Below are 23202 nucleotides of genomic sequence, written 5' to 3'. Positions count from 1 at the left end.
TTATTGAATTTGTTACAATATTGCATCTGTTTTTTCAGTTTTTTTTTTTCTTTTTTGTTCGAGAGGCATTTTCGGATCTTAGTTCCCCCGCCAGGAATCAAACTTGCAACCCCTGCATCTGAAGGCAAAGTTTTAACCACTGGACTGCTAGGGAAGCCCCAGAAGGCTTATAAAGCTTAACCCAGAATACCAGGTCCTGGTGGATGGAGAGTGGCCAGTAGGGTGTAGGGATTAGGGACTGTTGGATGTGTATCTTCAGGGGCTTCATTACCGCCCTGAGGTCCTGTGGGGCTTCCCTGGTGGTGCAGCGATAAAGAATCCGCCTGCCAATGCAGGAGATCCAGGAGACTCGGGTTCGATCCCTGGATCAGAAAGATACCCCAGAGAAGGAAATGGCAACCCATTCCAGGATTCTTGCCTGGGAAATTTCATGGACAGAGGAGCCTGGTGGGCTATAGTCTATGGAGTCACAAAGAGTTGGGCATGACTTAATGACTAAACAACAACGAAACAATCGGTACCATCCTGCATTCCCCACTGGGTTTCTTTATTCGAAGAGTGAGGGTATTACAGGCCGATTGGATGGTTGAATAAGGCCCTAGCCAATCAGGTCTTGTACAGGGGCAGGCAGTGCCCAACAAGGCCCCCTGATGGCAAGGGTACTGTTTTCTCTTGGGCCATGTGTGTCTGGGTTTTAGATGGACTATTACCGGACTTGCTCTGACAGCTCATCCCATCCGTCCCTGGTCCCAGACCTTGAGCTTCACTTCAGGGAGGTGGACTCACTCTATCTGGGGAGGTTTGTCCTCAGCCATCCATGTCATTCATTATCTTGTGCCCCTTGTCTATGGGGACCCCAGACTCTAGCTTGTCTCCCATTGTGGAGAGTAGCCCCCCATTTATGTAAGATGTCTCTTCCCAGGACAGGTGCAGGGCATTCAGGGACCTGCAGGAATGAATGGGTGAGTGTGTGCTGGTCCACTTTACCTTCGAGTGGCTGCAAATGCCCATTCTCAGGCCTCCCCTGATGCCCCATCATTTTACGGCTCTTGGGACCAAGTTTGCCTGGTCTGGTGCTCAAAACTGAGCAAGTGGCACTGGTGCCAACTAAAAGTGTATTTATAGCTTTTGTTATATCAACCTTCCCATTGATCATTTCAGATTCTCTTGATTCATTCTTATGAATTCAAAAACAACTCTTATGTTGTTTTTTTAGGTCAATCTAGCTTTGTGCTCACTCACCTCCTCTATGTTGTTATTGGCAAAATTATTACACTTCTATATGTTACAGGATCAAAAATACACATTGTTTCAATATTGTAAAGTAATTAACCTCCAATTAAAATAAATAAATTTATATTTAAAAAATTAATTAAAAAAATAAAATCTACCACCCCTGCCAAAACCCCCCCAAACAAAAATACATATTGTTTCATACAATTGCTTTTCAAATAATTTAAGAAAAGAAAGCAGAATAAAGATGTGTTTTTACTATATTTTATAATTACATAAAGTCGTGTCTCTTTTGTGACCCCATGGACTGTAGCCTGCCAGGCTCCTCTGTCCATGGGATTTCCCAGGCAAGAATACTGAAGTGGGTTGCCATTTCCTTCTCCAGGGAATCTTCCTAATCCACAAATCAAACCCATGTCTCCTACACTGAAGGCATATGCTTTACCACTGAGCCCCCTGAGAAGCCTCCTTATATATGTATTAGTGAATAAATGTATATATACATATTTTAAGTTAAAATGTTTAAATGGAGGTTGGCAAATGGTTTCTGTAAAGAGCTATATAAATATTTTAGACTCTAGGCCACACATGGTCTCTCTTTCATACTCTTAGTTGTCTTATTTTTTCAAACCATTTAAAAACATAACAATTCTCAGAATAAGAAAGTATTCACTCTGTTACAAAGTATGCATCTAATTCTCAGTTACCTGAAATAACCTCTCCCCCCAGCCCAACAAAAGTTTTAATATTGGATTTATAAAAACAGTACACTGTTTCATGTGTCATGTATTAGTTTTGTAACTTTTCCATTTGAGATGCACTACCTTCATTTTTACTGAGACTTTTCAGTTAAAATAGGTGAAGCTCTCTCTACTTGGTTTATGTGACATTTACCAGTGTTCATGTATTTATGTGAATTCAAATTACCCTCTGAGGTCACTGCTTTTGGTGAAAACATTATGGTGTGTGTGCCAAAAACAAACACTCTCAATTTTTTTCCTTTGAGTTACTTGAAATTTTTTATTCTGGCCAAGATTTATATCCTCTGACCATCCTAAGTTTTTGTTTATTGGCTAATGTCTTTGTTTTGTCTTCTTTTTGTGTGTGTGTGTGTTTTAAAAGATAGCTCTGCTATATCAGATTCTTGATTGATAGCTTTTTTTCTTCCTTTGGATTATGTTATCCCACTGCTTTTTGCCCTCCACTGTTGCTGATGAGAAGTAAATTGCTAATCTTTATTGAATTTCTTACAAATGGAAAGTCTTTTTTCTCTTGCCACTTCAAGATTTTCACCTTGTATTTGCCTTTCAGCCTTTTTTTTTTTTTCAAACTGTCACATATCTATTTGTGGATTTCTTTGTGGAATTTGTGGAGCTTTCTGAACGTGTAGATTAGTGTTTTCAATAAATTAGGAATGATTTCAACCATTATATCTTCACATATTTTTTCTTTCTCTTTCTTGTCTGATATTTCTCTTACATGTATTTTGATGTACTTAATGGCATTCCTCATTTCTTGAGGCTCTGTTCATTTTTCATTCTTTTTTTTTTCTCTTTGTTCTTTGGCTTGCAGTCTCTGTCAACTTCAGGTTTGTAAATTGTTCTGCAAGAATTTGGGCTTCTCTGGTTAATTTTTCATTTCAATTGTACTTTTTAAGTCCAGAATTTTTATGTGGTTCTATAAAAGTCTGTATCTCTTTACTGATACTAGCTATTGGATGTAACATTGTCAGCATACCTTCATTTTATAAACCATGGTTTCCACTAGTTATTTGAACATACTGTGTTTATAACTACTTGAAGTCTCCATTAACTGTTAAATCCAACATCTGGTCACTCTCACAGGCAATTTGTGTTGTCGACTTCCACCGCCCACCCCCCCACCCCCCCATGTGTAAGTCATGTTTTTCTGTTTCTTTGTATGTCTCATACATTTTGTTGGAAATTGGACATTTTAGATAGTTTAGGATAGAAATTCTGGGTTCTGGTCCCCCTTCCATTTACTTGATTGCTTGTTTAAGTGAAAGTGAAGTCACTCAGTTGTGTCTGACTCTTGGCGACCCTGTGGACTGTAACCCACCAGGCTCCTCCGTTCATGGGATTCTCCAGGCAAGAATACTGGAGTGGGTTGCCATTTCCTTCTCCATTGCTTGTTTAGTGACTTTTATTTCATAGAAGTCTATTTTACACAAACACATGGAGTGTTAAACCTTTGATGTTGCTTCTCAACCAATGGTATGCAGCCTTGAGTGTGCCCAGCTGCCCTGGATGACAGTGCATTGGCAGGGCTTCTTTTCGGCTATCTTTTCCCCTGATCACATCTAGCTGTTAAGCTCCACAACTTGTAGGATAATTGCTCTATTGTTTTCAACAATGCTCTAGGGCATCAGTTGTTCCAGAGACTAAACCAATCAAATAGTTTCTGAGATCAGTGTTTGATATGTTATTATCCTAGGAGAGCTACTCCCAGTGCCCTGCTCCCACCCCAAGTTCTCTACTGCAAACTAAGTCTTCAGTTTAGCCTCTGTCTTCCACAAATCTACCAATATCCTCTTATTTCTCACCACAATCTCCACTGTTTTTGAATGCATCATTATGCGAACTTCTCCATGTTCTTTGGCAAACAAAGTCAGTTTCTTTGGGAAGAGGCTAGGAGCTATCTGTTTTATAGCCTGCTTCCTCCTCCAGAAAAATCTCTGAGCCAGAGCTCTGGAACTGGGAAGTGGTATATGGACAGTGATGAGCTTCTATCTGAGTTATACTTCCCACCTTAGGAACTGAGCAGGAGGCGGAGGTGGGTGCAGTGGCTTCAGGTCTTCTTGATGTGGAACCACTGTCTCATGAGCTGGGACAAGGGTGATCGGGGCCTCAGAGCTCCCAGTGGCTTTGTGACCCAAGATAGAACCTCTGTCCCAGTGGGAACCAGATGGAAGGAGGCAGCCTCATCTCCTGGCTACTCTTGCTCAGAACTCAGTCTCAACAACGGGTATCTGGGGACATGATGAGAAATGCTGGCATCCCGCCCTCTGGGAGAACAGCCTACATGCTGGGGGCAGAGCGAGATTTGTGTTCTGGGCCACGTAAGTCTGGAGTGGGGTTTCTGTGCCACTGGGCTGGGAGTGGGGAGGGAGTGGGTGTGATTAAAAACCCAGACTATCACTGTTACTCTATCTTTGTTAACTTATAAAAAAATATATATGTGCTGCAGTACCCTTAGTCTCATTTCTGGAGACTTTAACTGTTTCTTAAGACAGTTTTCACTGGGAGGCCCTCTGCAGAAGTCCTCATCCTGTTATCCTGGAAGTCCACCCACTACCAACTTACTTTTTCGCTTTTGTCAAAAGTCATTGTAACATACATGTACTGTCGTTTTCTGGACTCTCCATCTGTCCCAGTGATCTATTTGTCCATCTTGATGTCAATGCCACATTCTCCAAATTACTGTAAATTTATAATAAGCCTTGAAGTGAGACAGAGCAAGTCCTCCAGCATTTTTTTTTTTTTTTCCATAATCGTTTTGGTTACTCTAGGTCTTCTAGAGTCCCATCTAAATTTTAGAGGAAACTTGTTAGGTTTTAAAATTGCAGTTGAATTGCATTGTATGCCTGTTGTCAACAATCTGGAATGGTGTAGGGGGTGACAGGGAGGTTCAAGAGGGAGGGGACATACATATATACTTACAGCTGATACAATGTTGTTGTATGGAAGAAGCCAACACAGTATTGTAAAGAATTATCCTCCAATTAAAAATAAATTAAAAAAAATTTAAAAATCAATCTAAAAAAGAAATGAAAAATTTTATTCAAGCCAAATTTAGGATTATAACCCAGGAACAACCTCTCAGCTCTGAGATCTATTTTGCCCATCAGAAGTCAAAGCACAGGTGTACAGGTTTTTCAGAGAGAAGTGAAAAGTGAAAGTGTTAGTCACTCAGTTGTGTCTCTTTTTCGACCCCATGGACTGTAGCCCTCCAGGCTCCTCTGCCCATGGGATTCTCCAGGCAAGAACACTGGAGTGGGTTGCCATGCCCTTCTCCAGGGGATCTGCCCGACCCAGGGATCAAACCTGCATCTCCTGCATTGCAGGTGGATTCTTTACCCACTGAGCCACCTGGGAAGCCCTGATGAAAGTTTTAAAGACTCTAATAAAAATTTCATAAGTGGGGTGGAGGTTTTTAAGGGGAAAATGGTTTTGAGGAATGCTTGTCCTTTAACACAGTTGGCTGAGAAAGGTGAGTGTGATGAGGCTAAAGCACTTCCTTTACTGTTGAGGGGAAGAACATGCTTATCACGATCATCCCCTTTTTCAGAATAATGAGCTTGCCAGTGTGCTCTAAATTCAGGGCACATAGACAAATGAGAGAGTTCAACTTTTACTTAATTAGAAGTGTTTAAAAACCACAACTCTGTGCTGTCTCTAATAGATGTTTAAATATAAAACATTTCAAATTTAGCACAAATGATATAGGCTAATGTGTAATTGGACTTGGATAAAGTCGTATGAACCTTTGCAGTGTTTAAGAGGAAAGGGTGTTTGTACAAAGTCATGGGGGTGAGGCTGGGTTCTTGGGGAACAGGGCTGTGCAGAAGCTTTGGGTCTGAGCCCCAAGCTTTGGGCTCAGAGCCGGCTGAACAGGTGTGGCGGGCAGCTCTGCGGTAGGGGCAGAGTGGGTCCGTTCAACACCCTGAAGCTGACTTTGCGGATGGTCTCCTTTCTAGCACTTAGAAAGGGTTTTTTTCTGCTGCTGGGAAGCAGGGAGCAGGGCTGCATCAAGTGATTATCTGGGAGCAGCCAGGCATAAGCTCGGATGCTTTGGGAGGTGGTGGGTGGTGTGAACAGATTCTTCTTCCTTTCGCGGATAGGGGAAGAGTGTGCTTGGTGACATTTTTCTGAGTATAAAAGGAAAAATACAGGTGTGAGTAATGATAATTGTATGTTAAAAACAGCCACACTGATATTGAAAAAACAGAAGAAAGGCATTGTAAACACTTTTATTTAAAATCCAGATTTCTGAAACAACTGTACAACAGCTAAGAATGGCATCGTAGGTCTTTAGCTAAATAAGACATAGCACAAAAATAATAGTAATTTTAACTTTTGAAGGTTCTTTTAAAAGCACCACTTAAAACGTACATATTCCCCTCAAAATGAAATACAGAAAAAGTGTTCTATCTCAGGAATGAGTTTGAAAATGCACAAGGAAAGAAGAGAGACAGTTTTTTAACCCCTGGTTATTAATGGGGGAGGGGGTGAGGCGCTAAATTCAAAAGGATTTTGAGATTTTCCTACGTTGTTCGTTTAAAGGTTAACAGGTACAGAGCTCTCAAGAATTTCCGGGTAAACAAGGGCTACAGCTTTTCATAAATATGGTCACTGGCCAGGTTTCTAAAATCATCACCCCTAAAAAGTACAGGATTGACAACTATCTTTCTGTTTTGAGAAATTCCGAGAAAAGACCACAAGTGCAGCACATCAAAAAACAAAACCAAAAACTGGAACTAGTTTTAATAATCTCCGAAAACTTGTAAATTCTAGATTTATTTTGAAACCAACTTCCAAACAAGACAGAAGAAAACCCAGACGAATGTATATTACACTGCTGAAGCCGCTTAAACCTGCCGGGACGTCACTGTGCTCCTTCCATCGTGGAGCCTCGGGTGACTGTCCGCCGTCAGGACTGAGGCCCTGCTGTAAACCCGTCCTGGTGTCTCCGCACCACCCCAGGCTGGGGCGCTGGGAGGGTCTCGCTGGGCCCAGGGCCCCCACCTCACCGCTTGCTGGACCTCGTGTGCGACTTCTCGTGGCCGCCCCGCTTCCCCCGCTTCCCAGGCGGCGAGCGCCGGGCGTGGACGCTGTGCTTGTACGGGTGAGACCGGTGCTTCTGGCGCCCTTCCTCCTTCTGGCTCTGGCTTTTCGCCGGTTCCTTGCTGTCCTCTTTTTGTTCGTGGTCTTGCTCTTTGTGGGAGGGCAGGGTGTTCTTAATTGTGTTAATTAGAAATCTTTTATTTGTCCCAGCAAGAGGACACTTCATCCTGGGGGCAAAGAGAGAACAACCACAAATCAAATGTGGACTCCAGAGCCGAACCCTCCTATCAGGGCCTGTGCCAAAGAATCTTGCTTCCCCGGAGTCAAGTTTCTGAATTTGTTCAGCTTTCCTTGCATGCCACCTAGTGTAAACTCCGAGTACAAGGGGGAAAACCCAGGACACTGAGAATTCCCAGACAGAGTGGCTGGACCCTGTCTGAAGACCTTGACCCTGTCTTCCTGGCTGGGACTAATTAAGCCAAGGAATACACACAATGTGTGTACAGGTACTGACCACAACACACATCACCTGAGTCATTTAATTCCTTTTTTTAATTCCTGAGTCATTTATCCCCTTTACCATAACACCTGCTTTGACTAGGCATTAACTCAAAATGCAGATTTATGTTTATGGTGGCCCACTTTTAAATATCAAAGAATAAGGGTAAGTCCCTCCCTGAGGAACAAAAAAAGTATCTCCTGCTATACCCTGAATACTGGACCTACATGATCCACTCTAGAAATAAAAAAATAATAATCTAAAGAGTCTATTAAAACCACCTTTTACCCTCTGAAAAACTCAGATTCTAATCGAGGACTTTTTGTTTCAGAGTGTGCTCTGCTAGGGAGCTCTGGCCACACGTTTCCCCTCCAGGTGAATTTCTGGGCCATGTACATTTCAGGGGCTTCATGATTCAAGTTCACCCAGGAGGAAGGATGTCACTGATCAGATCATTAATTTACATGTTGACACATATTCACACATGCAGTATTCGTTTTTTAGGTGGAGCCAATCTTTCATTTGGCTACACAAACGAAAACCGCACACAGTGAAAACCTAAATCTCTCTCTTGGCCTTGAGCTCTGGTCTGTAACATGGTAATTACTTTTGCTGAATCTCATCACCGGTTTTTCTTCTGCAATGAACTCATACAACAGGGTGCACACATGTCTACCAGACTGGACCGTGGGCATGTCAGATCATCTCCCTGTTGCCCATCCTCTGTTAAATGGGGACCATCACAGTGACCGAGTTAGAGGGCAGGTTGATGGAGGCTGAATGTGTGCTTGCAACAATGCCTGCTAGGTAACAGGCACTCAGTAGAGGTTTGCTCTGGTGCATACCCTAGCCCTTCGGCTTCACTGGCTTTGGGATCCTGAGAGTTACCCAATGCCTCTGTGCTTCAGTTTTCTATTTGTTAACAGAATTACTCATCTACTGCAAGAGTTGAATGAGATAACCCACGAAGCACTTAGCATAGTGCCCGGCATAGAGCAAATTCCTGATAAATGGTATCTGTGGGTCTATGATTTCTTATGCATGATTACAAAATTTGAAAACCAAGTTCCTTTTCTGGACACAACTTGTTTGGCAGCCAGACCTGACCTAATCTGACGCTGGCCACTTATTTCTAGTCTGCGTCCCCTTTGGAGTAACATTCATATGCTTTGCTGGGGAGATGACTATGTGTTGAACAGATACCGTGAGGGTACTTGTCGTGCATGCTGTCTGTGCTATGGTACCTTTCCAAGAAACTTATCTGGATCTGAGGGCTTTAAACAAGGGACTGTGGAGCCTTCTTATTATTATTCATTATAGTAATAATGTAAAGTAATGTTATTACTGTTCATTCTCCTTTCATGAAAGAGAATATATATAGCACTCAAATTCATATATTCAGGATTTGTCCAGGATAGGAACCCAAGGCCACTAAGTCTCAAATCACCTGAGATAGTAAGTTAATTAAGAACATAGAATATCTGATGTCTCTCAATGAAAAAAAAATTATTAAATATAAAACCCTGAGCCATCAAGAAAAAAATAAGATATTTTACAGAAATGTTCCTAAAAATGGTTACAGTTTTAAAGTTTTGGTGCTTAAAATAGTTAAGCTTCTATATCTGCAAGCTTCACTCTCCAGGACACCTCAATTCTCCACTGATGTCAGAGCCAGTGGGCTCGTGGGCATGACCTCTGCGCTTATTATCTGCATTTCCTAATGACCCATAAACTCCATCTACAGGTACTCCTCAGGTGCAGTAACACCGGAGGCTGGAGTGACGTGTGACCTCAAAGGGCCCTTCTTGTTTGGAGCATCTCATGTTCTCTACGTTTGTTGACCCTTTGGAAAACGACCCATCTCTCCTTCACCACATGAGGAAATTATTTCATTGCTCTCTGGCTTCTTGTCTCTCAGCTCTCTTTTAGTGCCACTTTTTTCTGTATTTGAGATGACACGATAAGCTAGTCTTAGATCCTCAACTGTCCTGAAGCCTCTTCCATGTCAGCGTTACAGGGAGAGTGTGAGCCCTGGGGCGCAGGCGCAGGCCTGGCTGCTGGGCGCGTCTGCAGCGGCTCTGTCACTGGCTGTGCTGGGATGGGGGCGGGGGCCACCGGGTGTGCAGCTGCTTTCCTAAGGAGCTGTGACCCCACAATGTCAACCTTCTCACCCTGACCGGTTACTCTTATTTTTGGTTCATGTTTGATTTTAGAAAGTTATACTAGCTCACATGGGGAGAGCCAGATTTAAGGTGCTAACAACATAAATGGATATGAAATTCTATAAATAGAATCAGATGCTTAAAACTGCTTTAGAAAGTACCCATGACAGCAGCGTCAGACTCAAGACCTGGCATTCTATCCATGTTAAACCAAAAACTGAAGCAACTTCCTTCTGCTTTCAAAGCTGCTGATGCAGAGTCTGAGAGGAGGGGTCTCGCCTGCCCTGGCAGAGACTGAGATGGACCGAGGCCAGGAGTGTCAGTTCCTCAGCCTGCTCTCCCCATTTCCCGAGTAGGCGGGCTGTGTAACGTCCTTCACAGAAGTGAGGCACTTTCTCCTGGCAGTTATCAGACTCCACTCATGAAAAACAGTCAACTGTTTTGTTTTGTTTTTCATCACAGGCTTGTTTCAAACAAGCGCAGAGAACAGCAGGGGGAAGATAAATGTAGTTTTTTTGTTTTTCTCCTTTCTGATTTTAATACTTTGGACAGAGGTAGTAATATCTAACACTCTGCAGACGCAGAGGTGCCACGTCACTTTCTGAAACACTTTCATGAATGTGACCCATCGAATAAGTGGTACGTGACTACTCGCAAGTGAGAACCAGGAGGGTGGCGACCACGCCGTCAGGCAATTCCTGCCACCAGCGTCGCCTCCCCCCCGCCGCCCCCCGTCTCTCCCGCCATCACCCCTCTGGCAGATGCGTGGGAAGCCGCATGCTTGTGGGTCCCGAGCTGGGCGGGCGTGGAGCCGGGACGGGAACCAGGGCTCTGACTCCAGAGTCCGTCCTCCCCGCACGACCCCAGCTGGTAGCTGGGCGGGGTGGGGGTGGGGGTGGGGGTCCTTCCCTTTGGGACAGATGCATAGAAGCAGATAGTATGTGGCGTCGGGTGGGCTCGAGATGCCAGCCGTGTGGGAGCCCAGGTGAGTCTGACACAGACAAGGACAGGGGCACAGAATGCCCTGGGCACATGTGACTTGGAGACCTGTGAATGCGTCAGGCCCTGGGACATGGTGGTGGTTCTTCCTCTGTTTAGGGAAGCAGAGCCTTGGGGTCAGGGAGGCAGGCTCCTTGCATTGTACCCTGATCCATTCTTTTGTTTTGCTGCCAAAGCCCTTCCCACGCAGGCACACAGCATTTTATCTTGCATTCTGCACTTTTCTTTGTATGCTTGCGAGTAATGCAGAGTAATTAAGGATGAGCAGTGCAGCTATAGGGATTATAACACTCTACAAGAACTTCTCAGGCAGCTGAGGCATTTGATTGCCAGATTAGCACCTGTGGCACTGTGGGCGGTTATGGTGACTGTGGCACCTTAGACGAGCTGAGTTGTCACCAACTGCAGGCTCAAGATCCAGGATCACCTGGCTCCTTGGGCTGTGGGGACTGTAGCTGGGCTTCTTTCTGTGGCTATTACCTCAGATGTACATCTGAGAGCGTGCAAGGAGCGTGCAGAATGGAAAATAAAATGTTGTATGGGAAGGGCTTTGGCAGCAAAACAAAGGACTGGGTCAGGGTACAATGCATGGAGTCCGCATCCCTGACCCCGCTCTGCTTTCCTAAACAGAGGAAGAACCACCATCATCTCCCATGGCCTGATGCACTTCACAGATCTCCAAGTCACGTGTGTCCAGGGTGTTCTGTGCCCCTGTTCTTGTCTGTGTCAGACTCACCTGGACTCCTGCAGGGCTGGTGTTCCGAGTCCACCCGACACCACGTACCATCTGCTTCTGTGCGTCTGTCCTGAAGGGAGCAGCCCTGGCAACCAGCGTGCCAGCAGCTTTTCTGCAATGAAGTAGGTTTTCAATGCGCTGCGCCTCCAAAACTACACCTAAAAGTAATGGAGAATAGCCGACACATATGTGCATCTCTATCTGCAGTACTGGTTTCTAAAAATCTGAGGCTCTTTCATGTGTAAGGCATTATGCTAGGTCCTGCAGCAGAAATACATCACAGGCTGCCTGTGTTTGAGGCGATGGCCAGGAGGGACAGAAGGTGGGACAAGGAGAGGGTCAGAGCAGGGGTGTGAGCAGCAGGGGCTCTGGAATGTACGACATGGCACGGCCCCTGGGCCCCTGCTCCCTCAGCCACACAGGTCGTCTCCGCCACTATGTGAGCTGAGGGTCGCTCCTTCGGGGCTCCCCACCCACTTTGCTGACTGGCCAGGAAGGGGGGTGAACGCGGGAGGCAGGGGCGGGATGCCCAGCGTCCTGTGTGCTAACAGACAGCAGCCACTGGGCCTGGGACAAGGAGGGGCAGTGCTGGTCCCCTAGGACGTTTAAATGAACAGACACCGCATGACTGGCTCAAGGCCGGGGAAATGATTCGCTGCTGACATAAAATATCAGAAAATGTAGGAGTGCTCACCCATGTCACCAGATTGACCCCAAGACAAACAGAAAATGCCAAAATGTCACTCCCCTTAAAACAACTGCGTTATGAAAACTGGAGAATCGTTTTCTGTCAAATCCAACCTTTGGGACTTTTTGTACCAAAGTACAAGCCTCTCCATGTCTAAGGCGGAAGTTACCCAGGCACTGGGCTTGATTATTACACCAGGCTAGGATCAGTAGAAGTGAATGTGACCGAATAAATACAGCTTTGTAGACCGTGAAGCTGAGCAAATTTCTGAAATTTGTGCTTATAAATTCCTTTATGTTGACTGAAAGGAAGTCACACAGGCCAATACTTCAGCTTCTCTAAGGCGTCTGTCAAGAACAGCTTCTCAAGAGATTCTTTTTGCTGAAATATGTCCAAGGAAGTACACAGCACCAAATGGTTTCTTTCTTTATGATATAAAAAAAGTTCATCCCACTTGCATTTTCCCTAGTTCAGCAATCTCTTTCTGGCAACAGTTCAACTGCCTCACTTGAGATCTCTCTTACGGAATATCCAAGAGGAAAAAAAGAGTGTCACTTGCTCTAGTTCTATTTTAAATTTTAGAGCAAATGTAAAAACCTTCTAGATGCTTAGAAAAGCAGACCACCGCCCACCAGTAGTTGACCAGTTGCTCCTTGTGGGTATCTGCTAAAATGAAATCATACATACAGATTGATCCACACTGGATCTTTGCATTTCATTATATCACTGCATCCATAAAAACGTAAGAATGAATTTCTGAAAGATAATAGCTTAAAAAAATAATAGCAATATTATTATCACAGCTAAACAGAAATCAACATTAATTTCTTGTATCATTACACACCTTTGTTTCAATGAGTCTGGATAAGAATGCAGACAAGGTTACACTTAGAGCTGTCTCAGATCTATTAATCCATGCGGTACTCCTCCTCCCTTTTTGCCATGGAATTCATCTGTTAAAGAAACTGGTTTGTTTGTCCTGTAGAATTCCTCATATTTCCCATTTCTGTAATTTTATCTCTACAGTCATTGAGTAGAGTAGTAGTAGTTCTCACTAGAGACTTGATCAGATTCAGGTTCAGGTTCTTTACAAGCATGTCTCTTAAGTGGTGGTACTCTCTTCCTCTTGCACCTTTCTGTGGCATAAGGATCGATGGGTGGGTCCAGTGTCATCAGCCTGACCCACTCATTAGAAGGTTCCCCATCAGCTTCTCATCCGATAGATACAGCAAGTCATAGACAGAGCTTTGCCTAGATTCAGTCTATCATTAGGGATTGTAGAATAATGACATTCTTTTTATTTTTAAATCAGATTTAAAAAATCAAATTTTAAATCATAAATTTATACGCATATTTTCTGTATAAGCAGATTTATTTACTGTCTGCTTCCACAGAATCACATTTATCCTTTTAAGTAAATAGCATGATGAGTCTTGACGAGTGTGTGTAGTCATGTTATAATCACAGCAACCAAGATGCACAACACTTCCATCACCCAGAAAAGCTGGGCAGTAAATGCAGTCCTGTGGCCCCCGCCTCTTGGCAAGCGATGAGCGGTGTTCTGTCCCTCCGGGTCTGGCTTTTTCTGGCTTTTCTCCGGGTCATATAAACGGAATCTTACATGGTGTCATGTACTGAGTCTGGTTTCTTTCATGAGCGCAGTGCATCTGAGACTCATCCATGCAGCGTGTTATCAGCAGCTCCGCTCCTTTGTGTTACTGACTCGTATGGAATGTATGGGCATCACCAGGGCGTGTCCACACATCAGCTGATGGGCATTTGGGCTGTTTCCAGTTTTGAGCTATCATGAGTAAAACTGCCGTGGACATTACTGGACAGATTTGTGTGTCGGCTTACATTGTTAATCCTCTGGTCAGCAGTTAGAAGAATTCTGTGAGTGTGTATTGTAAGAAACTGCCAATTGTTTTCCAAGTGGCTGTATGACTTTACATTTCTGCCAACAATGTGTGAGCATTCCAGTTGTTCCAGATCCTCCTCTATCTGCTGCTGTCCGTCTTTTTAAATTTTAGTCAGTCTAGTGCATTTGTAGTGAAAAACTGTGGTTTTAATTTGCATTTTCCTAGTAACTGATCTGAGCATCTTTTCATATGCCAATGAAAAGATATTAGCCAATTTGATATCATTTTTAGTGAAGTGTTTATTCTTATCTTTTGTCTGTTCTTAGATTGTCTTATGATGGAGTTGTTAAGAATACAAATGATAATCTTATTCTGCAGTCCCCCATTTAACAGTTACAATTCTATAAAGAAGTTTTCTTTCATCAGTTGTTATATAACTTTAATGTATAATTTGTATAAGCAACAGGATAAATACTTGGTTCTTTCTCATTGCTTACCAGTTTTACAATGATTTGGTTCCTTAGCATTGTCCAAAAGGGACCACTGAGTTTCCTGATGTGATTATTGTTATGACCTTATGGATTGTGACATGTTTTAGGTATCTCTGTCACTATAGCTTTATTTTTTTGATGATTCAATTAGCGGGAGGCCGTTCAACTTGGTTCCCAGTCTTTCTGACATGATTACTGTAGTCTTTGAGAGTTTTACTTTCTGATATGATAAGGTTTTCTGGCTCAGCTTTATATGTGTCCTGATTGCACAGTAAACAGTGGTCTTGCCCACAGAGTTGTCTGGACTTTGCCCTGGCTTCTGGGAGGTAATATCCATTCTGGGAGGCAACGTCATACCTGATAGAATCGTCTCTGCTTGGGGTGGAGCTGGCCACACCTGACCGTGAGGGATGCCAATGCCAGAGAGACAGTCCACATGATTCAGGGTGGGTATCTGGGTTCCTGGGGCACTGGTGAGCCAGAGACTGGGACCGTCATGTGAGCAATCTATCAATCATGCTACAGAGAGGAACTCCAGTAAAAACTTTGGACACCTGAGGCTCAGGGTCGCTTCCCTGGTTGGCAGAATGCCAAGTACATTGTCATAGGTTGATGCTGGTCGCTGGGTTGGGAGGTCACGGTAACTGTCCTGACTCCACAGGGGGTGGGCAATAGCAACTCTGTGTCTGGAACCTCCTCAGACCATGCCCTTTGCATTTCTTACTTTGGCAGATTTTAATCTGTATGCTTTCCTTGTAATAAACTGTAACCGTAAGTATAACAGCTTTCTGTGAATTACATGAGTTTTTCTAGCAGATCACTGAGGCTGAGGGTTGCTCTGGGAACTCCCTGAATGTGCAGTTGGCACAGGGGGTGTGGGCGGTGCTGGAGGCTGTAAGGAGGCTGTGCCAGCTCGCGTGCAGCTCGGCTGACTCCAAGCTCAGCCTCGGATCTGCAGCCAGTTATTTCTCTAAGGATCTCTGGCTCCTGTCCGTGAGAGACGGCCTTATATACACCACTGTAGTATTATATGCCATCTCCGGGTGCTGGGGGGTCCTCACTGCTACCGAGTGGAAGGTCACTGTTTCTAGGGCTTTTTGTGGACAGAGTTAGAGAAGCTGATTCCTCTCTCTTCCATAGTTTCTTTATGGCTGTGTTGGGTGCTTGCTGCTGTGTGTGGGTTTTCTCCAGCTGTGGCGGAAAGGGGCTGCTCCCGAGCTGCAGTGCACGGGCTCCTCATTGCCCTGGCTTCTCCTGTTGGGGAGCTCAGGTTCCAGGGTGATGGGCTTCAGCAGCTGTGGCTCCTGGGCTCAGAGCTACAGTGCACCAGCTTAGCTATCCCACGGCATGGGGGATCTTCCTGGACCTGGGCTCGAATCCGTGTCCTCTGCACTGGCAGGTGGATTCTTCACCATCAGGGAAGCCCTTTCTTTCTCTTCTAAAGTGAAAATCTAGCACAACTTCATAATGGTATTACCGATTACAATTTAGGGTTATGGATTTGTATGTCTTTAATTTTATATTTGTAGCTTTTATGCTAAAAACCTTAGTATCTATAACAAATAAATATTTACTTACTCGCTTTATCCTACTATAGAGTATTTTCAGAATAACAGTATCAACATTATTACTAACAATGTGATGACTGGAGAAACAATTTAAAGTTTCTTTCTAGTTCTTGTCTGTCTTTTGGAAATACAGTCATGTTTCACAGATCACCTGAAATAGTTCCTCTGTATGTGGCTAAGCTGTCTACTATATGGCACATTTAGGTCCATTTATTTTATGTTGCTTGATTTTTAGGAATTGCCTTTTTCCTCTGTTTCTTTGACTTTAACCTTGGTTTGTATCTGATGTAGGCCCTGTTCTTGTAAGAGTCAAATCCATAGAGACCTAGCTTGTACTCCCATCCACTTTTACATTTTACACTGTTTAACAGCCCAAAGTACTCCGTTAGAGTGAATTTTAAATTGCAGATAAAAGATCTAAGTCAGCATATTTATTGGATGCAAATGCTATTGCTAAAGCAACACTTAGAAGAGTAGATGTGGTTCTTAAGGTTAAATTCTTCCTTTGTTTATATTAAGTTTTAACAAGCTCTGTTTATTAAAAAAAAAAAACCACAATGGTTAAACTTTTGTTCTACACAGCTGAATTGTCACAAAACCAAAATACTTAGAGTTAGAATTTTTACAAGTAAATGTAAATTTATTGAGGACTATAATTAAGCCAGAAATTCTTAAACAATGAACGCTGGCGTAATATTACTCGCACTCTGGTGGCCTCAGGCACAGCAGGGTCGACCTGGGGACCTGTGGGCCGGAGGTGCTGACACCATGACTGGTGTTCTTGGCCCACACCCCTCTGCCCCCCACTCCACGGCCACACCCTCAGCAGTGTCCTTCCTCCACCACCTGGCTCTGGGGGATCACCTCTACAAGCACGGTTCTACATTCCCTCTGCATGCAAACTTTTCTCTTTAATGTGTATTTACATATCTTTAAATTTTTAGGATGGTGCCTCAAGTACTTACCAGCCCATTGGTCCCATTGTTTCTGCTCTTGTTTTCCCACGTTTTGCCTCTTTCAGCAGCTCTTCTATTGCTTTCCTGGTGGGAAAAAAAGGGAAGAAATTTGAGAGGTTGTCACCTCACTATATTCTGAAAGTCTATATATCCCACATATGTGACTCTGGAAAAGGAACAGCTTTCAAGGCATAAAACTTCAAAATTGGGGGACAAATTTTAAAAATGTTCTTAAATGGTTGATGGTTTTAAATACATAAAAATTAAAAAGAAATCCTTTCCATAAAGAGGAAAAACAATGAAGAAAAAATTAAAGGCATCACCCTTCCCTACCCACCAAAAACTTCAACTCCTTTTTATCTGTTTCTCCATATTTACCTCCAGGTTTCTAACAGTATTCTTTCAAACTGTTTCACCACCCTCTTGGTCCTCAGCAGATATATCTGGCTATTTTTATATCAACATAACTTACATATATTTTAATACACTCCTATTAATAGTGAGATCTTCAGAAAATGTCATTTCAGCTAACTCAGCAGCTGGATGCTTTCTGGTCCGTCCTGGGAGGGCCCACTGATGGGCTGATGAAAAACAGAAATACTGACCAACTTGCCCACTTCTCATCCCTGGACTCAGACCAGGGGTCACAGCCCAGCCCCCTGGTGTCGGGAATACTAAGTGCAGCTGGTTGCCACATAGCCTTCTTCCATCTCCTTAAAATAATAATATATCCTACTGATGTGATCTGAGGGCTTTGCCTCATAGGGCATTTCAGGAAAAATTTATCCTGTCTGGCTCCAAAACAGAGATCCCGACTTCACCCTTATATCGATGTAAACAAAAAATAATAGTAATCAAAGGGTAAAAATATTCCAAATACACCCCTACCTTCCCATCAATTAGAGCAGTAGTTTTCAAAAAACCAACAAACAAAAACAACTAGGAAGTCAATCACCCTTGGATCCACACGTGTCCTCCCTCCTGACGGCAGAAAGAATGAAAATCGTCAGGGAGAGAACTTGCTCGTGCAGGTCCCCAGTCATGAACAAACGAGCCAGGATGCATTCTCCCATAAAAACTGTTAAATGTCTGCCTGGCTTTCTATAGGCGCCTACAGAAGCCACTCCGTATGGTGATGCAGTTGAAATGCCATCTGCAGGAGACAACACTCAGTCAGGACCCCTGCCCAGGTCCTGAGGACCCATCCAGGCACTTTCAAGAGAGTGAGGTTGGATGTGATTCTTCTGTAGTTGTCATTCCTCTTAACACTGTCTCTGGTGCTGCTGTTAACCTGATCTGCCACAGTTAAGGATACCTTCTGATTGGAGAAGGCAATGGCAACCCACTCCAGTACTCTTGTCTGGAAAATCCCATGGGCGGAGGAGCTGGTAGGCTGCAGTCCATGAGGTTGCTAGGAGTCGGACACGACTGAGCGACTTCACTTTCACTTTCTGATTTATGATAACAGCCCAAGAGAAAAGAAGGTATGAGAAGGACCGCCTGGCATATACCAGCTCACGAGTGATGGGAGATGGTGACAGGTGGGCTGCAATGCAGGCCCAGCAGGCTGCCTGTGACTGGGGCAGACCCGGTAATTGCAACATGGAACAACTCATGTTGCTACGAGCTCTACAGTTTATAAAGTACTGCCCTATCTGAACGTGACTATGTAGTTATCAATACCAGTTTTCAGATGAGGAAGGAGGCAGCGGGGACACGGAAAGCAGGAGGAGGAGGAACAGAACAAAAGGCCCAGCGTGTTTAAGGCTGCCTGCCTCCATCTTCTTGTACTTCCTGTCTCCTCCACAAGCACTGGCATGGCAAGACCTGGAGAAGCCGTTTTCTCTTTATCATTAAAAGGCACAAAATAAATGGAAAAGAAGAAAAGGGATCTGACAGAGCTGCCACTGCTTCACACTCATTCAGAGAGCTGGAGAGGGGGAGGAGGGGCTCGGGGGCCCAGCCTTGGTCCTGGGAATGCGGACCTCCCGACGCCTCACACCCGACTCCTCACATGCTCCTGCTGCAGGGCTTTCCTTCCAAACAGGAAAGCGACAGCTTCCAGCTGTCCTGTGTTTTGTCCTTGAAATAACAACATCACCTTCAAAATCAAGGAGGAAGAAAAAAAATCAAGTATTTTTCTTCACTCCTGTAGCCTCTGCTGTTTTCCCTGGAACTCTTGACTAATGAATTCCTGGGTAAGGAAATAACAAAGTCAGTTCCTACCGCACATTATCATAGAGGCCAGATACTTAAATGATCAAAGATAATGAAGCATCGGCATCACGAATCAAGATAGTTTTTAATGAGATCGTGAAGCAGGAGTTATAAACTGCAATTAAAGTATAGGAAAAGCAAACAGTCAGGAGAATATACAAGAACTAAGTACAAGGAGAACTTGAACAATGAAATTTCAGACACAAATTTAAGTGCCATAATTTTTATACTTAGATCGTTTACACATCCTGAAGGTTTCTTTGTAAAACAAATTCATTGTAGTAGAATAGACAGTGCAATGGAGACAAGAAGTCCAAGGAAGCCAGATCATTAAGCAGACAGTTTTCTGGGCATAGGAACAAACTGCAGTCAGTTTTCAGTGATCCATGTGTGTATCATCCGTGGCCAATTTCCATCTGAGTGCGGCTTCCTCAGGCCTGCCTGTTCGTTCCATTAGCCAGCTGGTACATGCTTACGGAATGTAAACTGATCATAACAGCGGCTTAAATAAAATCCAAGTGGGGACGCAAATCTGGCGCAAAATCGTCTTAAAGTCCAGAGTTAAACAAATTAGTTTTGAGTTTTATCTGGGTCTGTGTTCCTTTTTATTCACATAACTGAATGTTAACTGTGTCAGGACAGACAAAGGGTATATGCCCTTTGGGCATGCCCTGGGCATGTTTGTATGCCCAGACAAAAGGCGAGATATTCAAGGCAACTACAAGGAAACAACAGAAGTTAAATAATGAACATAGAAAATGAGATTTTAAAAGAATACCAGAGAAGCTAAATATCAAGTAATTGCTCAAAAAAGACATCTGTACACACTTTCTTGAGAGATGGTGAAAGAAAGTGTTATGGACTCAGACAAATGCTTGAGTAATCTGATTTAACATTAAAAATACTAGTCAGTCTCCAAGTATAACTATTCCTCATACTGAACAAAGTCATGAGAACCCCCAGAACACTGACATGAAATCCTGAGACAAGCAAGCAAATGGAAACTTGGCTCGACTGGGAAACGATATTTCCTTATGGTAAAAGCTACTGCATTCATGCTGATAAGATCTTGACATGTTCATGTGTCTTTTCTCTTTGGATCACTTGTGGCTCAGATCCTTCCTGGACTCTGAGGCAGTATCTGCTGTGAGGTCAACAGGGCACAGCCCCCCATCGCCACAGACCCCACTGTTTCTTCACTTGAGGACACATGTCGGAACACAAGGAGGGTGTTTCCTGGGCTGGGAGCTGCCCCGGCAGGGGACTAGCATGTGTCTGTGATACCTGGGGCTGTGCAGGTTCAAGGAGTCTCTCCTTTGAATATCAACATACTAGATAAGCTCTTAACATGCACCCCAGGAATATGATGAACACTTCACCCTCATGACTCCTCTAAGAGACTACTATCTCAGTGATAAGGGGAAAGTAAGAAAAACGAGAAACTGGTGCTGGGATGTGAACCCAGGCAGCTGACTCTTAGCTGACTCCCACGCTAGGCGAGGTGTGGGAAGGCGAGACCTCAGCCTCACGCAGCTCAGCTGAGCGAGAGGAAGCAAGGAGAGGGGTGGCCACAAGTGTCCGGTGCGCACGACAAGCACTGCTGCCGTGAGGACGAGCTCCCGGCCCTTCACCTGGACGTGGACCTTCTCAAACGTCCACATCTCCCCGTCCGAGGTGACCTCTGAGGGTGGGGTGATGACTTCTTCAGCTGACATGGGGGCCAATTCCTAATAGTTTATTTTTTTAGAGGAAAACCTGATTTCTCAGTTCACAAAACATCTCACCACAGGAATCACCTCATCGTCAAAGTAGCATTTCTACAAATATCTATTCTTAAGTCCTGATTAAGAAAATATAGTGAAAATACACACACAGAAAATACAGCGACTCATTTTCAGTTCCAATTATAAGACTTAGTTAAATGTGCCATGGTAAGCTGTGTATGGGGTTTCCCCAGTGGCTCAGTGGTAAAGAATCCGCCTGCCAATGCAGGAGACCAGGTTCGATCCCTGGATCGGAAGATCCCCCGGAGAAGGGAATGGTAACCCACTCTGGTTTTCTTGCCTGGGAGATTGCATGGACAGAGGAGCTTGGTGGGCTATAGGCCATGGGGTCAAAAAAGAGTGGGACATGGCTGAGCGACTAGACAACAACAAATCGTGTGTGTTATGGAGAAAAGCAGCTCTTACTGGAAAAACTCTGTGGAGATGGGATGGGGATGGCAGGGAACTACCTTAGAAAAGAGTTAGTGCTGACTAAAAAGCCCATGAATCACGCCATGCCAGGAACAACATGCCTGTTCAATAGGTCAGTTGAGCTTAAAAGTATATACACCTTCCACAAAAAGACTAGTTGGGAGAAATAAACTTGGTCAAAGGACATAAAAGTCAGAATAATTATCGAGGTCTCTTACTCAATGACAAAAATTATTGTCATCTCTCACCAAATAGCTGTTTCAAACGCAAAAAGGAAAGAAAATCACTATAGTCGATGCAAAAGAAAATATTCCAGTATAAAGCCTTGAAGTTTTGCCTCTACAGCTTTCTTTAACAGGGGCTGACATTTGGCATGCTGTCCTTTGATAAACACACCACATACCAGAAACACCACCTCACCAAAAGTGTGGTCTATAAATCACTCTTAATCCTAAAAGCGCTTCGTTTCACACCAGAGACCAAGGCTCTTGCAGACCGTCCAGGACAGCGCTTCAGAGTCCTTGGCTCTCGGCCCTAAATGTGGCCTGTGCGGCAGAAAGCCTGGTCAGCCCGCAGAAGCTGTTTCCTTGAGCGGTGTCAAAGCTGCAGCAGTCTGCCGAAGACAAGCTGTCCACCCCTTGTGGATGTCTGATTCATCAAATGATTATAAACTATCCTTGGAGCTAAGAGCCAAGGACTGGAGAAGACAGAGAGAATGTTCCAGAATGTGTAGGATTTTCTACTGAATGCTCATTACAGCGGAATTAAGCAATGTGGAACCCAGGAAGAAAACATACTGATGCTTCTAATTCTTAGAAGTCTCGCAGTGCATCATGAGATGGGAGGGAGAGAAAGCCTGTGTTTTTCAGGCACCAGCTCAGGTTCAACAGCTGCCTGGGGCCTTTCAGGACAAGGCAAGAGATGAAGAAACAGAGGGTGCGGCCCACTCCAGGGCAGTGAGCGTTCCCCCACCCCACCGTGTGGACCTCCACACCCTGCCACCTCCTGAGTGCCAGGAGTGCCCTGTCTTTCACACTCCAGGGTTCAAGGAGAATGTTGAGATGGTGCTTCACCCTACAAAACTGGCAGGGAGAGTTTCTGAAAACCAACAGTACACGCATGCGCATTCATTTTCTACATCAGTAACTAAATCTGAGGATCTAAGGTACGAAATAATTTACTGAAAACAACCAGTACGTTCTCGTAAACCCTCTAGTGTCAAGTTTTCAAGTTGATTTTCAGGGGCTAATGTATCTAACAATGTATTTAAGTAGGACAAGGCAATTCTAAGGCCCATTTTCCAAAAAAATAACAAACCCAAAACTTAGTTAATATACATACAAGTGCTTTGGGGGAAAACTGTAGAGTTCTATTATACAGTTCATGGAATTGAGCAGTTAGACACACAGACCTAACTTGGGGAGTAGTGTCTTGTTGAGGAAAATGTTTATTAAAGTTCAGTGTACTACTTAACTTAGATGGCTCACTGGATAAAGCCAAGGAGATTATGGTTTAGAGGTTAAGAACTTGCCTAAACTAAATAGTTACCTGATATTTTTTTTTTGGGGGGGTGTTTAATTCACAGTTATTTGATTCACAATTATTATCTTCTCCCTAGAAACTAGATGTCATGTTTCAGTCATCCTGGGGAGAAATTAGGACAAGATAGACCGTAAGTCCAAGGTCATTACCTTTGGAGTATATATAACACTGCGAGGAGCAGCACTGCAGTGTGTCTCTAGCTGTGTGAAGTCCCACAAGGAGAGCCCACCCGGCGATGGTTTCACAGGGAGCA

At 44.0% G+C, this 23202-nt stretch overlaps 1 long non-coding RNA gene across 1 annotated transcript in view; it reads right to left on the bottom strand.

Moving 5' to 3' along the window:
• LOC106502711 overlaps nt 6190–23202 on the bottom strand; it is a 34779-nt gene continuing 17766 nt past the window's right edge. The window contains exons 2-3 of the long non-coding RNA XR_001918939.1: nt 17005–17079; nt 6190–7264 (exon numbers count right to left, since the gene is read on the bottom strand). This is a non-coding gene — a long non-coding RNA (uncharacterized LOC106502711). The remainder of the gene's footprint in view (nt 7265–17004; nt 17080–23202) is intronic.

Source organism: Capra hircus, chromosome 12 (assembly GCF_001704415.2).
Source record: "Capra hircus breed San Clemente chromosome 12, ASM170441v1, whole genome shotgun sequence".
Classification (NCBI taxonomy): Eukaryota; Metazoa; Chordata; class Mammalia; order Artiodactyla; family Bovidae; genus Capra; species Capra hircus.
Note: the sequence above shows the minus strand (reverse complement) of the source record. Positions and strands in the feature narration are given on the sequence as shown.